Genomic DNA, 10,151 nt, shown 5'->3' with positions numbered 1-10,151 from the left:
GTAAACAAGTCCATGTTGGGAGTAATAAAACTTTAAGAAAGAGTATTTAGTTTCAGCTATTTCAGGATTAACCAAAAGAAATCTTCCTTCTGGTCTTCATAAATGTCTTGGATTGTGTGTCCCTATTTTTAACAAAAATCTAGAAAATGTAAATTGTACAGAAATACTTAACTGAAGAAACAAATGGTAAATCTACCAATATAACTTAGTTCTACCGTGCTAGTAGTTTGTATGAGTATCACACTACTTCCAGTTGCCTCTAGATACAACAGGTTCATATAACCGGTGTACTCACTGTTAACCACATACTGTCACCTGCCAATACTCTCTTCCTACCTATAATCTTGAACGGTGGGTTCTGATACGTTTTTCTCTCTGTTCTTTCTTCTCCAGCTTGTAATGCAATTTGGTGCACAAGGTGATAATTAATTATCTGTTTTTGTCTACCATATATGCTCAGACTTATGTGCAATAAGTCATGATCTTCACGGAATGTGATCAGCCGGTTTCACTACTCCTTTCTCTCTTTGAAAGGAGCGCTCAGTGCTGTAACTTCTTGAGTTACGGGTACCTTCCAGGACCAAAAAGTACCATCCTACGAGCAATGGCCATGTTCTTCTAAATAACTAAGCAGGCTGAACTGGATAGACAGATGTCTTTTTTTAGCCTTACAAACTATGAGGGGTCATTTATTAAACGGAAATACGCCTATAATAGGACTTTTTGCGCCGCAATCTGCAACTTTTCCCTGCTCACGCCAGGTCTAAAAAAGTGGGCGTAGTGTGGGCAGGAAAGAGCCAGCAGTGCCGTCTCATTTACCATTTTCTACGCCTGTTTTAGGCGTAGAAAATGGTCTAAATGTAAGACAGAAGCTGTCTTACATTTGGAAGCATCAGTGAATGCGCCGAAGTTATGGAGAGGCCATCGCTTCAACAGAACTTCGGCGGAACCACCTCCAATTCAGGCCCTTATGAAGACTAGTGTCAAGCGCGAATATTCGCATTGCAAATTTTTTGCGCTAATATCGGCACTTCGAGAATTGACGAATATTTAGAATATAGTGCTATATATTCGTAATGAAGAATACTTGTTCTTCATTTTTTTTGACACAGTACACGTCAGGTGATCATCCCTCCCTTCTTCTAGCTTGTGGGCCAATGAGAAGGCTTTGCCACAGCTTAGCAACATCCCTAGCAACCAATAGAAAAGTTGCCTGCCCCTTCACTATATAAATAAAGAGACTCCCCAGCAGGCATCTTGTGGAGTTTCGTGTGAGAGAGAGAGGAGCTTGAATACTGTGCTGTGCTTTTTCAAATTACATTCAAAATCGCATATAAATATTCCAGATAGTTAGTGTTTGATAGTAATAGGGAATTGTGAAGCTGAATAGCTGAGAGGGTCCAGTGCAGGGTGTAGTGTAGGTTATAGAGATAGTCAGCTGAAATATATAATCCATATAGTAAGTGTTAGATAGTATAGGTTAGGGATGCTCAACTTGGGGCCCTCCAGCTGTTGTAAAACTACAACTCCCACAATGCCCTGCTGTAGGCTGATAGCTGTAAGCTGTCCGGCCATGATGGGAGTTGTAGTTTTGCAACAGCTGGAGGGCCACAGGTTGGGCATCACTGGTATAGGTTATAGTGTGTGGCAGGAAAATAAATGTGCAGTGTCCATGTGAGAGAGATTTCTCTGCAGTCCATACAAACATGCTACAGACATAGCGCTGTGATGTCACAACAATACTAAATTCAACAATCAGTATTATGTTCTCAGACCTGATTAAAGGTGAAGTTGTATGCATTGCGCTAAAATATTCGAATCAATAGTGGCGATTTGCGCGATCTCGAATACTTTGAAAAACTCTATCTGCATATAAAGCTATTGTTATGACATGCATGTAATTTTAATCTAAAACAGTACTGTAATATACAATTACTTACCGTGATCAGGTGCTCTTCCTCACTATCTCGAAAGTTGCTGCCAACCATTTTCATCACTGATGAAGCTTATAGTGCGCGCGCACATAATAGCGCAGTCGAAAATATCACAAAATCACAAATATTTGCTGAATATTTGCCTAAATATTCGTGATATATCGCAACTTTGAATATTGCCCCTGCCGCTCATCAATAATCAAGACCAGCATCTAAAACATGTGATATAGGGAATTCAAGAGTTAAGGGTGATGTTACTCATTTTATCAAGCAAATCCAGTCAACAACTTTTCTAGAGACTTGGCATAGTTTACAGAAAGATGTATATGGTAAAATGTGTAAAATGTTTTTTTTTTTATTACAATGTCATTTTCATGGACATAACTGATAAAAAAAATAATGATATACAGGTCCTTCTCAAAAAATTAGCATATTGTGATAAAGTTCATTATTTTCTGTAATGTACTGATAAACATTAGACTTTCATATATTTTAGATTCATTACACACAACTAAAGTAGTTCAAGCCTTTTATTGTTTTAATATTGATGATTTTGGCATACAGCTCATGAAAACCCCAAATTCCTATCTAAAAAAATTAGCATATCATGAAAAGGTTCTCCAAACGAGCTATTAACCTAATCATCTGAATCAACTAATTAACTCTAAACACCTGCAAAAGATTCCTGAGGCTTTTAAAAACTCCCAGCCTGGTTCATTACTCAAAACCGCAATCATGGGTAAGACTGCCGACCTGACTGCTGTCCAGAAGGCCATCATTGACACCCTCAAGCAAGAGGGCAAGACACAGAAAGACATTTCTGAAGGAATAGACTGTTCCCAGAGTGCTGTATCAAGGCACCTCAGTGGGAAGTCTGTGGGAAGGAAAAAGTGTGGCAGAAAACGCTGCACAACGAGAAGAGGTGACCGGACCCTGAGGAAGATTGTGGAGAAGGACCGATTCCAGACCTTGGGGGACCTGCGGAAGCAGTGGACTGAGTCTGGAGTAGAAACATCCAGAGCCACCGTGTGCAGGAAATGGGCTACAGATGCCGCATTCCCCAGGTCAAGCCACTTTTGAACCAGAAACAGCGGCAGAAGCGCCTGACCTGGGCTACAGAGAAGCAGCACTGGACTGTTGCTCAGTGGTCCAAAGTACTTTTTTCGGATGAAAGCAAATTTTGCACGTCATTCGGAAATCAAGGTGCCAGAGTCTGGAGGAAGACTGGGAAGAGGGAAATGCCAAAATGCCTGAAGTCCAGTGTCAAGTACCCACAGTCAGTGATGGTCTGGGGGGCCATGTCAGCTGCTGGTGTTGGTCCACTGTGTTTTATCAAGGGCAGGGTCAATTCAGCTAGCTATCAGGAGATTTTGGAGCACTTCATGCCTCCATCTGCTGAAAAGCTTTATGGAGATGAAGATTTAATTTTTCAGCACGACCTGGCACCTGCTCACAGTGCCAAAACCACTGGCAAATGGTTTACTGACCATGGTATTACTGTGCTCAATTGGCCTGCCAACTCTCCTGACCTGAACCCCATAGAGAATGTGTGGGATATTGGAAAGAGAGAGTTGAGAGACGCAAGACCCAACACTCTGGATGAGCTTAAGGCCGCTATCGAAGCATCCTGGGCCTCCATAACACCTCAGCAGTGCCACAGGCTGATTGCCTCCATGCCACGCCGCATTGAAGCAGTCATTTCTGCAAAAGGATTCCCGACCAAGTATTGAGTGCATAACTGAACACAATTATTTGAAGTTGACTTTTTTTGTATTAAAAACACTTTTCTTTTATTGGTCGGATGAAATATGCTAATTTTTTGAGATAGGAAATTTGGGTTTTCATGAGCTGTATGCCAAAATCATCAATATTAAAACAATAAAAGGCTTGAACTACTTCAGTTGTGTGTAATGAATCGTAAAATATATGAAAGTCTTATGTTTATCAGTACATTACAGAAAATAATGAACTTTATCACAATATGTTAATATTTTTAGAAGGACCTGTACAATCATCTGTGTTACTGCACGGTATATGGCATGGGATTCGGCATTGCGTGAGAAATGATACTAATTAAGATTAGTGTCACGATTCACTTGGTCATTGGTATACACCATCAATGTGTTTTGTATTACAGTAGCAGTTCCTTATATGACGACAGATAGAACTGATCATACTTCCAACCTGTCCAGTCCTCTTGGTCGTCAAGATCTAGAGAAGGGAGACCAATATTTCAATATTACGGGACCCCAGATCATTCATATTTTTGGTGCTGGGAGATTAGCATTTACCTGAGCAAAAGCTAAAGACTACAATGACACAGTAATAATGTTATCGCACAATCAATATAATACTTTTTTAAGTCATAAAAGGAAATATAGAACATTGTACTGACTGCTACAATGGATAATAAAGTGAATGTCAACCTTTTAAGGCTACATGCACATGTTTTTCTCTGCGTCCGTTTTTTTTTTTGCTGATCGGATGGTTACCCATGCATTTCTATGGAGCCGTAAAAATTGCGGTGTAGTCAATCATTTCTTTTCCGCATCCACTGTCCGTGTTTCCCGTCCGCAAAAAAAGTATTGCATGTCCTATTCTTGTCCACAATAAATGTTTTGCGGACCCATTGAAGTCAATGGGTCTGCAAAAAATGCGGATGACCAACGGAAGCCATCCATATGTCATCCGCATCCATTTTACTTTGTGGATGGTTGCTGGGAAACCTGTATATACCTGTATCCTGGGTGGGGATATTTAAATTTCAAGAATTACAGCCTTGAGGTTTTTTTGCGGACCGCAAAAAAAAAAACTGAAGACACACGGAATCACAACCTACAAAATTTGCGGACAAACGAAGCAGATGTGGATGTAAAAAAAAAGGAACACGGATCCGCTCTTTGCGGACCGCAAAAAACAACTGTCGTGTGCATGTAGCCTAAAGGAAATCTATCACCAAAAAATTCACTGATAAGCCATGCATAATGTCTTGTAGGGCTAGCTCAGCTGAATGTAATGATATGATGTCACTCAGTGAACCATTGCCTCATTCTGGAGAAAAAGTACTTTTAGGCTACTTGCACATCTGCGGCTGAGGAAGTGGCCAGGAATAGGAAAGCAACATAGAAAAGACAGGTGAGCAGTTTTTTTTTTTTTTATTAGACACAAGTTCAGACCTTTGGTCTGGCCTTACCCCAGACAACCACTTTAAGTGAACCTAGGATATGCCAAAGCCACTCTACGTACCCTAGGTCCTCCTGCTTCCCTCTTTGTTAATTGACAGGGCCAGATGACATGACTGTAGGAACCTGGCTCAATCAAGGAGAAAGAGCTCTGAATTAGGAACATGAATCTCTGAGTGATGTAAATGTACTCATTAGACCTACATGAGCTTTTATTGCATCCTATTCTAATGCTATTGGCAGCATTAATATAGAGTAGGTTCTCCCTCTGCAGCTAATACAGCTTCCACTCTTCTGAGAAGGCTTTCTGCAAGATTTTGGACTGTCTGTGGGAATTTCTGCCCAATCGAAGAGCGTTTGTGAGATCAGACACTGATGTTGGACAAGGTTGGAAACATACCATTCTCCAAAATGTCTTGGTCTTCTGAAGCATTATTATTTCCCTTCTATGAAACTAAGGGGCCTAGGGAAACCCATGGAAAAGCAACCTCATAGTATTACCGTATTCCTCTTCCAACAAACTTTACAGTTGGCACAATGCAGTCAGGCAGGTAACGTTCTCCTGGCATTCGCCAAACCCAGACTCGTCCATCAGACTTCTACATAGAAAAGCGTGATTTGTCACCGCACAGGACACGTTTACACTTCTTCAGAGTCTAGTGGTGAGTGCTTTGCACCACTCCATCCAACGCTTGGCGATGTAAGGTTTGCATGCAGCTGCTCATCCATGGTAGCCCATGCCATGAAGCTTCCAGCAAAGATTTAAAAACAAAACTGGTATTCAAGGATAGATTTTCATTTTTGGTGACTTCATGAAAGTTACAAAAAGTATTAACTTGTAAATAAAGTTATCAAACCAGAGACGCAGTTACACGGTATGGCCATACCTGGATGGATTTATTGTACAGACAAAAAGAAGCCACATCTGAAAAAAACATTCTAGGTGCAACGGTAACAGGTCTATGATAGTTACTACAGAGAAAAAAAAACAGAGACAAGGAAAAGTAAAAAAAAAAAATATGTCAGTCATTTGATTTTTGAATTTCCTCTTCAGAACAAGAAAGAAGAAGAAAGTCAAATGATTTTAGAACTACAGGATGCGCTTGTCAGGTGGGTAAGTACGCTTCCTGTGTCACTAATAAAGGCACAAAGGTCATTTAAAACTTTTTGTATCCCATGGAACGTTTCCTTTTAGGCATGTGTACAAAAATGTATATAGCACATTGCAAAGTGATTTATTATATTATTAGCAAGTACAGAACATTTTCAAATAAGGTACAGGTTACTTAAAAATTAATGTGAAAAATACGAATTTTTGTGGGTAACAACTTTATTTCTGCAAAGTAATTACACATTTTAATACTTTCTTTATTCTGCAGTTAATAGCTAATTATTCTTAGTAGTATTTTTATATTGGATTGTGTCGTACTGTGTGTATATATATATATATATATATATACACACATGCACACACACATATAAAAATAGTATTTATTTTCCGCTCCATTTCTGAATGTCTACATGGTCGTTGTTGCACTGACATTTGCCTATTCCACAATCATATAAAGGATTTTACAGGTAAGGCTGAGTTCACATTACCGTTTAGCTTTCCGTTCTTCTGATCCGTCAGAAGAAGAGAAAAAAAAAAAACAGGATCCTATAAAAAATTTATACTGTTACATCAGTAATGTATAGGATTGCAAAGGATCCGTTTTTCTCTCTCTCTTCAGCTACTTTCACATCTGCGTTTTTCCGTCATGGGTTCAGCAAAAAAGCATCCAGTATATAATACAACCGTCTGCATCTGTTCAGACAGGATCCGGTTGTATTATATCCCAAATGAACAAGACGGATCCAAATCCATTGTAAGTCAATAGGCGACGGATCAGTTTTTTTTGTGTTCTCATGACGGATCTATCTTGATCAATATTCCATGACACACTCAAAAACGCTTCTTGCAGCGCTTTTGTGAGCGTCATAGGAACACAACGAAATGGAATGCATTCTGGTGTACTCCATTCTGTCCAGTTCCGTTTTGTCCCCATTCACAAAGCTAAAGCGTTTTACTCTACTTTTGAGATCCTATGACGGATCTCAATAGCGCAAAGGGAAAGCACCATCTTGTGCGTGAAAGTAGCCATCTTCTGACGGATCAGAAGAATGGAAAGCTAAACGGTGATGTGAACTCAGCTTACCTCCCTCTCCAAAAAAAAAAAAAGGAAATAAATAAATATGTGTTAAAAAAATTTTTTTTTTTTTTAAACAATGCTCAAATACTACAAATCCTCCACCACTCCAATGGCAACTATTCCCTGGTCCCTGGATGGTCTACTGCAGAGATGAGATTATGATGGAACACACGACCACGGCAGACAATCACTGTCCACAGAGATGACATCTGTGAGATGACCGGTGTGGCCAGTGCTGGGTTCATATGTCCAGACAACACTTCATCGTTGAAGTGACACATCAATGCTGCAAACAGAGGACTAACTTTTAGTTCCTGGGCCTCAATGCAAAACTTCTAACAGGGTGCCCATCGACCATGTGGCACTTGTCATGTAGATGCTGTAACCCCTATGGCTACCCATCTTGCTGCATCAAAATGAACTAGGGGGCAATCATTGTGGGGGAGTGTATTTTTTTTTCAACTTTTCCATATCAAGTTTATTTTAAAAAATAATATGGGTCTGGAAAACCCTTTAAATTTTCTTTTAGTTTTTCAGGTAAAACAATTACAGGAAATGTTAACTCATTTTTGTATCTCTAATACGGTAACTAAAATAAGATTTTTAATTTTTTGGGGGGGAAATGAGAGATACTAAATGAGTACATAAAGAAATACACTTTAATTTTGGAAACTTTAAGTGCCAGTAAACCATGTATGACATATCTGTCTCCGTAATAGTTAATTTCTATTATATCTACTGTATATATCATTTTATTCTCTCACAAAAGCAGAGAACATATATTAGATCTCCCCAGGAAATAAGATAAAAATTTTATAATATATCCCAAAATATTTCTTTTCTACAAAAGTGAACCACATATTGTACAGCTTTTGAGAAGCTTATTTTATAAGAACGCCTTCCCAGTGATATTTTATGTACTGTATTTGGTGTCTGTATCACTTTCTTTCATGCTTGTCAAATTGAATACATGTGTACCAGGCATGCAACCAAGACCTACTTTAACAAGGTCCAGTTATTCAATAAAGCATAGACTGATTCTCATAAATAATTTTAATGCTAACATTTTCATGTTTGTAAAAAAAATGGTCAAAAATATATATTTTCTTAGACATTTTACATACATTTTTTCTTATTAATAATTACCAGTTATATTGTAATCATGTGACTTTACTGTATACTGAGTGCCTTGTTTATCTGAAGGCTGTGACAATACAGCCTATCAATCCATTAAGAGTCAGTGACTTCTTCAGGCATCATTGAAAAGACTCTTTCATTTGGCCATATTATGGTTGCACTTTAATACAGATTTTACAGACACAAGTCTTGGCCCCACCACAGTCCCGCTGAAGAAAACTTGGTCACCTAGGAAGTCCAGGGTGATCTACGACTTCAAGGACAACAAAATGTGACCATATTATGGACATATGAACCTGCTTTTTACAAATGTATACTATCCAATGTCATAAATGAGCACTCACACCTTGCATTTCAGTGATATTAGTCGGGAACTTTGTGATCAATAGGTGTATTGCCATCATTAATATTCTGTAATGTCATGGATGTCTCCATTGTTTGTAGCAGCAGGTAAGGAACTCTTTATATATATATATATATATATATATATATATATATATCCATACCAACAAAGCAGATATCAACTTTAACCAATGCAGTATAGTCATGGTAAAGCTAAGTTATCTGTTAGTTACTATGAGTTACCTTTATCACTGGTACCATTTTACTGAGAATTTCCTAGAATCTGACTCTTTGACCTTGTGGAAGATGGATCATATATGTTTTAAAACTTTGGAAACCAAATGTTTGGGGGGGTGCAGATTAAGTTCAACGCAGCCAAAGCTCCTTGGTCAAAAACTGTTGTTTTATTAGAATGATGAGATCATGAGATTATAAGTGCTGCTTTAGACTGTTACCAAGAACCAAATGTATAGAAATGATTTTCCAAAAATGTGTTAGTGATTTATTGGCTACCTACGGTATCTCCAGACTCCCTGATATATATTCAAATTTATTACAAAAGGAAAAACTACAATTTTGCAAGGATGTAAGTATTCAGACCCTTTGTTATAACACTTCAATGTTAGCTCCCATTTATCTTGATCATCTTTGAGATGTTTCTATACGTTGAGTGCGGATGGAGGTGGTAAATTCAGTTGATTAGACATGATTTGGAATGATACAGCACTGTCTATATAAGGTCTCACAGCTGAATGTATATCAGAGCAAAAACTAAACTATGAGGAGAAGAGAACTGCCTGTAGAGCCCATAAATCAGATTTTGTGGAGGCACAGAACTGGAGAAAAAAAGTACTGCACTGAAAGTTCACAAGAGCACAGTGGCCTCTATTTTGTTAAATGAAAGAAGTTTGGAACAACCAGAACTCTTCCTAGAGATGGCCTCCTCACCAAACTAAGTAATTGGGGAAAGTGCCTTGGTAAGAGAGGTGAACAAGAACCCAATGGTCACTCTGGCTGAGCTTTAAAGATCCTGTGTGCAGATGGGAGAAACGTTCGGAAGATCAACCATCACTGCCACCCTCCACCAATCTGGACTTTATGGCAGAATGATCAGAAATAAGCCTCTCCTCAGTAAAAGATTCTAAGCATCATATTTGCAGGAAACCAGGCACTACCCAATACCATCCCTACAGTGAAGACTTGATGCTGGCAGAATCATGCTGTGGAGGTGTTTCTTAGCGGCTAGGACTGGTCACAGTTAAGGGAAAGCTAAATGGAGCAAAATACAGAGATTTCTCAATGAAAACCTGATCCAGAGTTCTCTGGACTTCAGATTGGGCTGAAGGTTTACCTTCCCAACAAAACAG

This window comes from Bufo gargarizans, chromosome 9 (genome assembly GCF_014858855.1).
Source record: "Bufo gargarizans isolate SCDJY-AF-19 chromosome 9, ASM1485885v1, whole genome shotgun sequence".
In the NCBI taxonomy this organism is placed as follows: domain Eukaryota; kingdom Metazoa; phylum Chordata; class Amphibia; order Anura; family Bufonidae; genus Bufo; species Bufo gargarizans.
The sequence above is the reverse complement of the archived record's forward strand: the minus strand, read 5'-3'. Positions refer to the sequence as shown.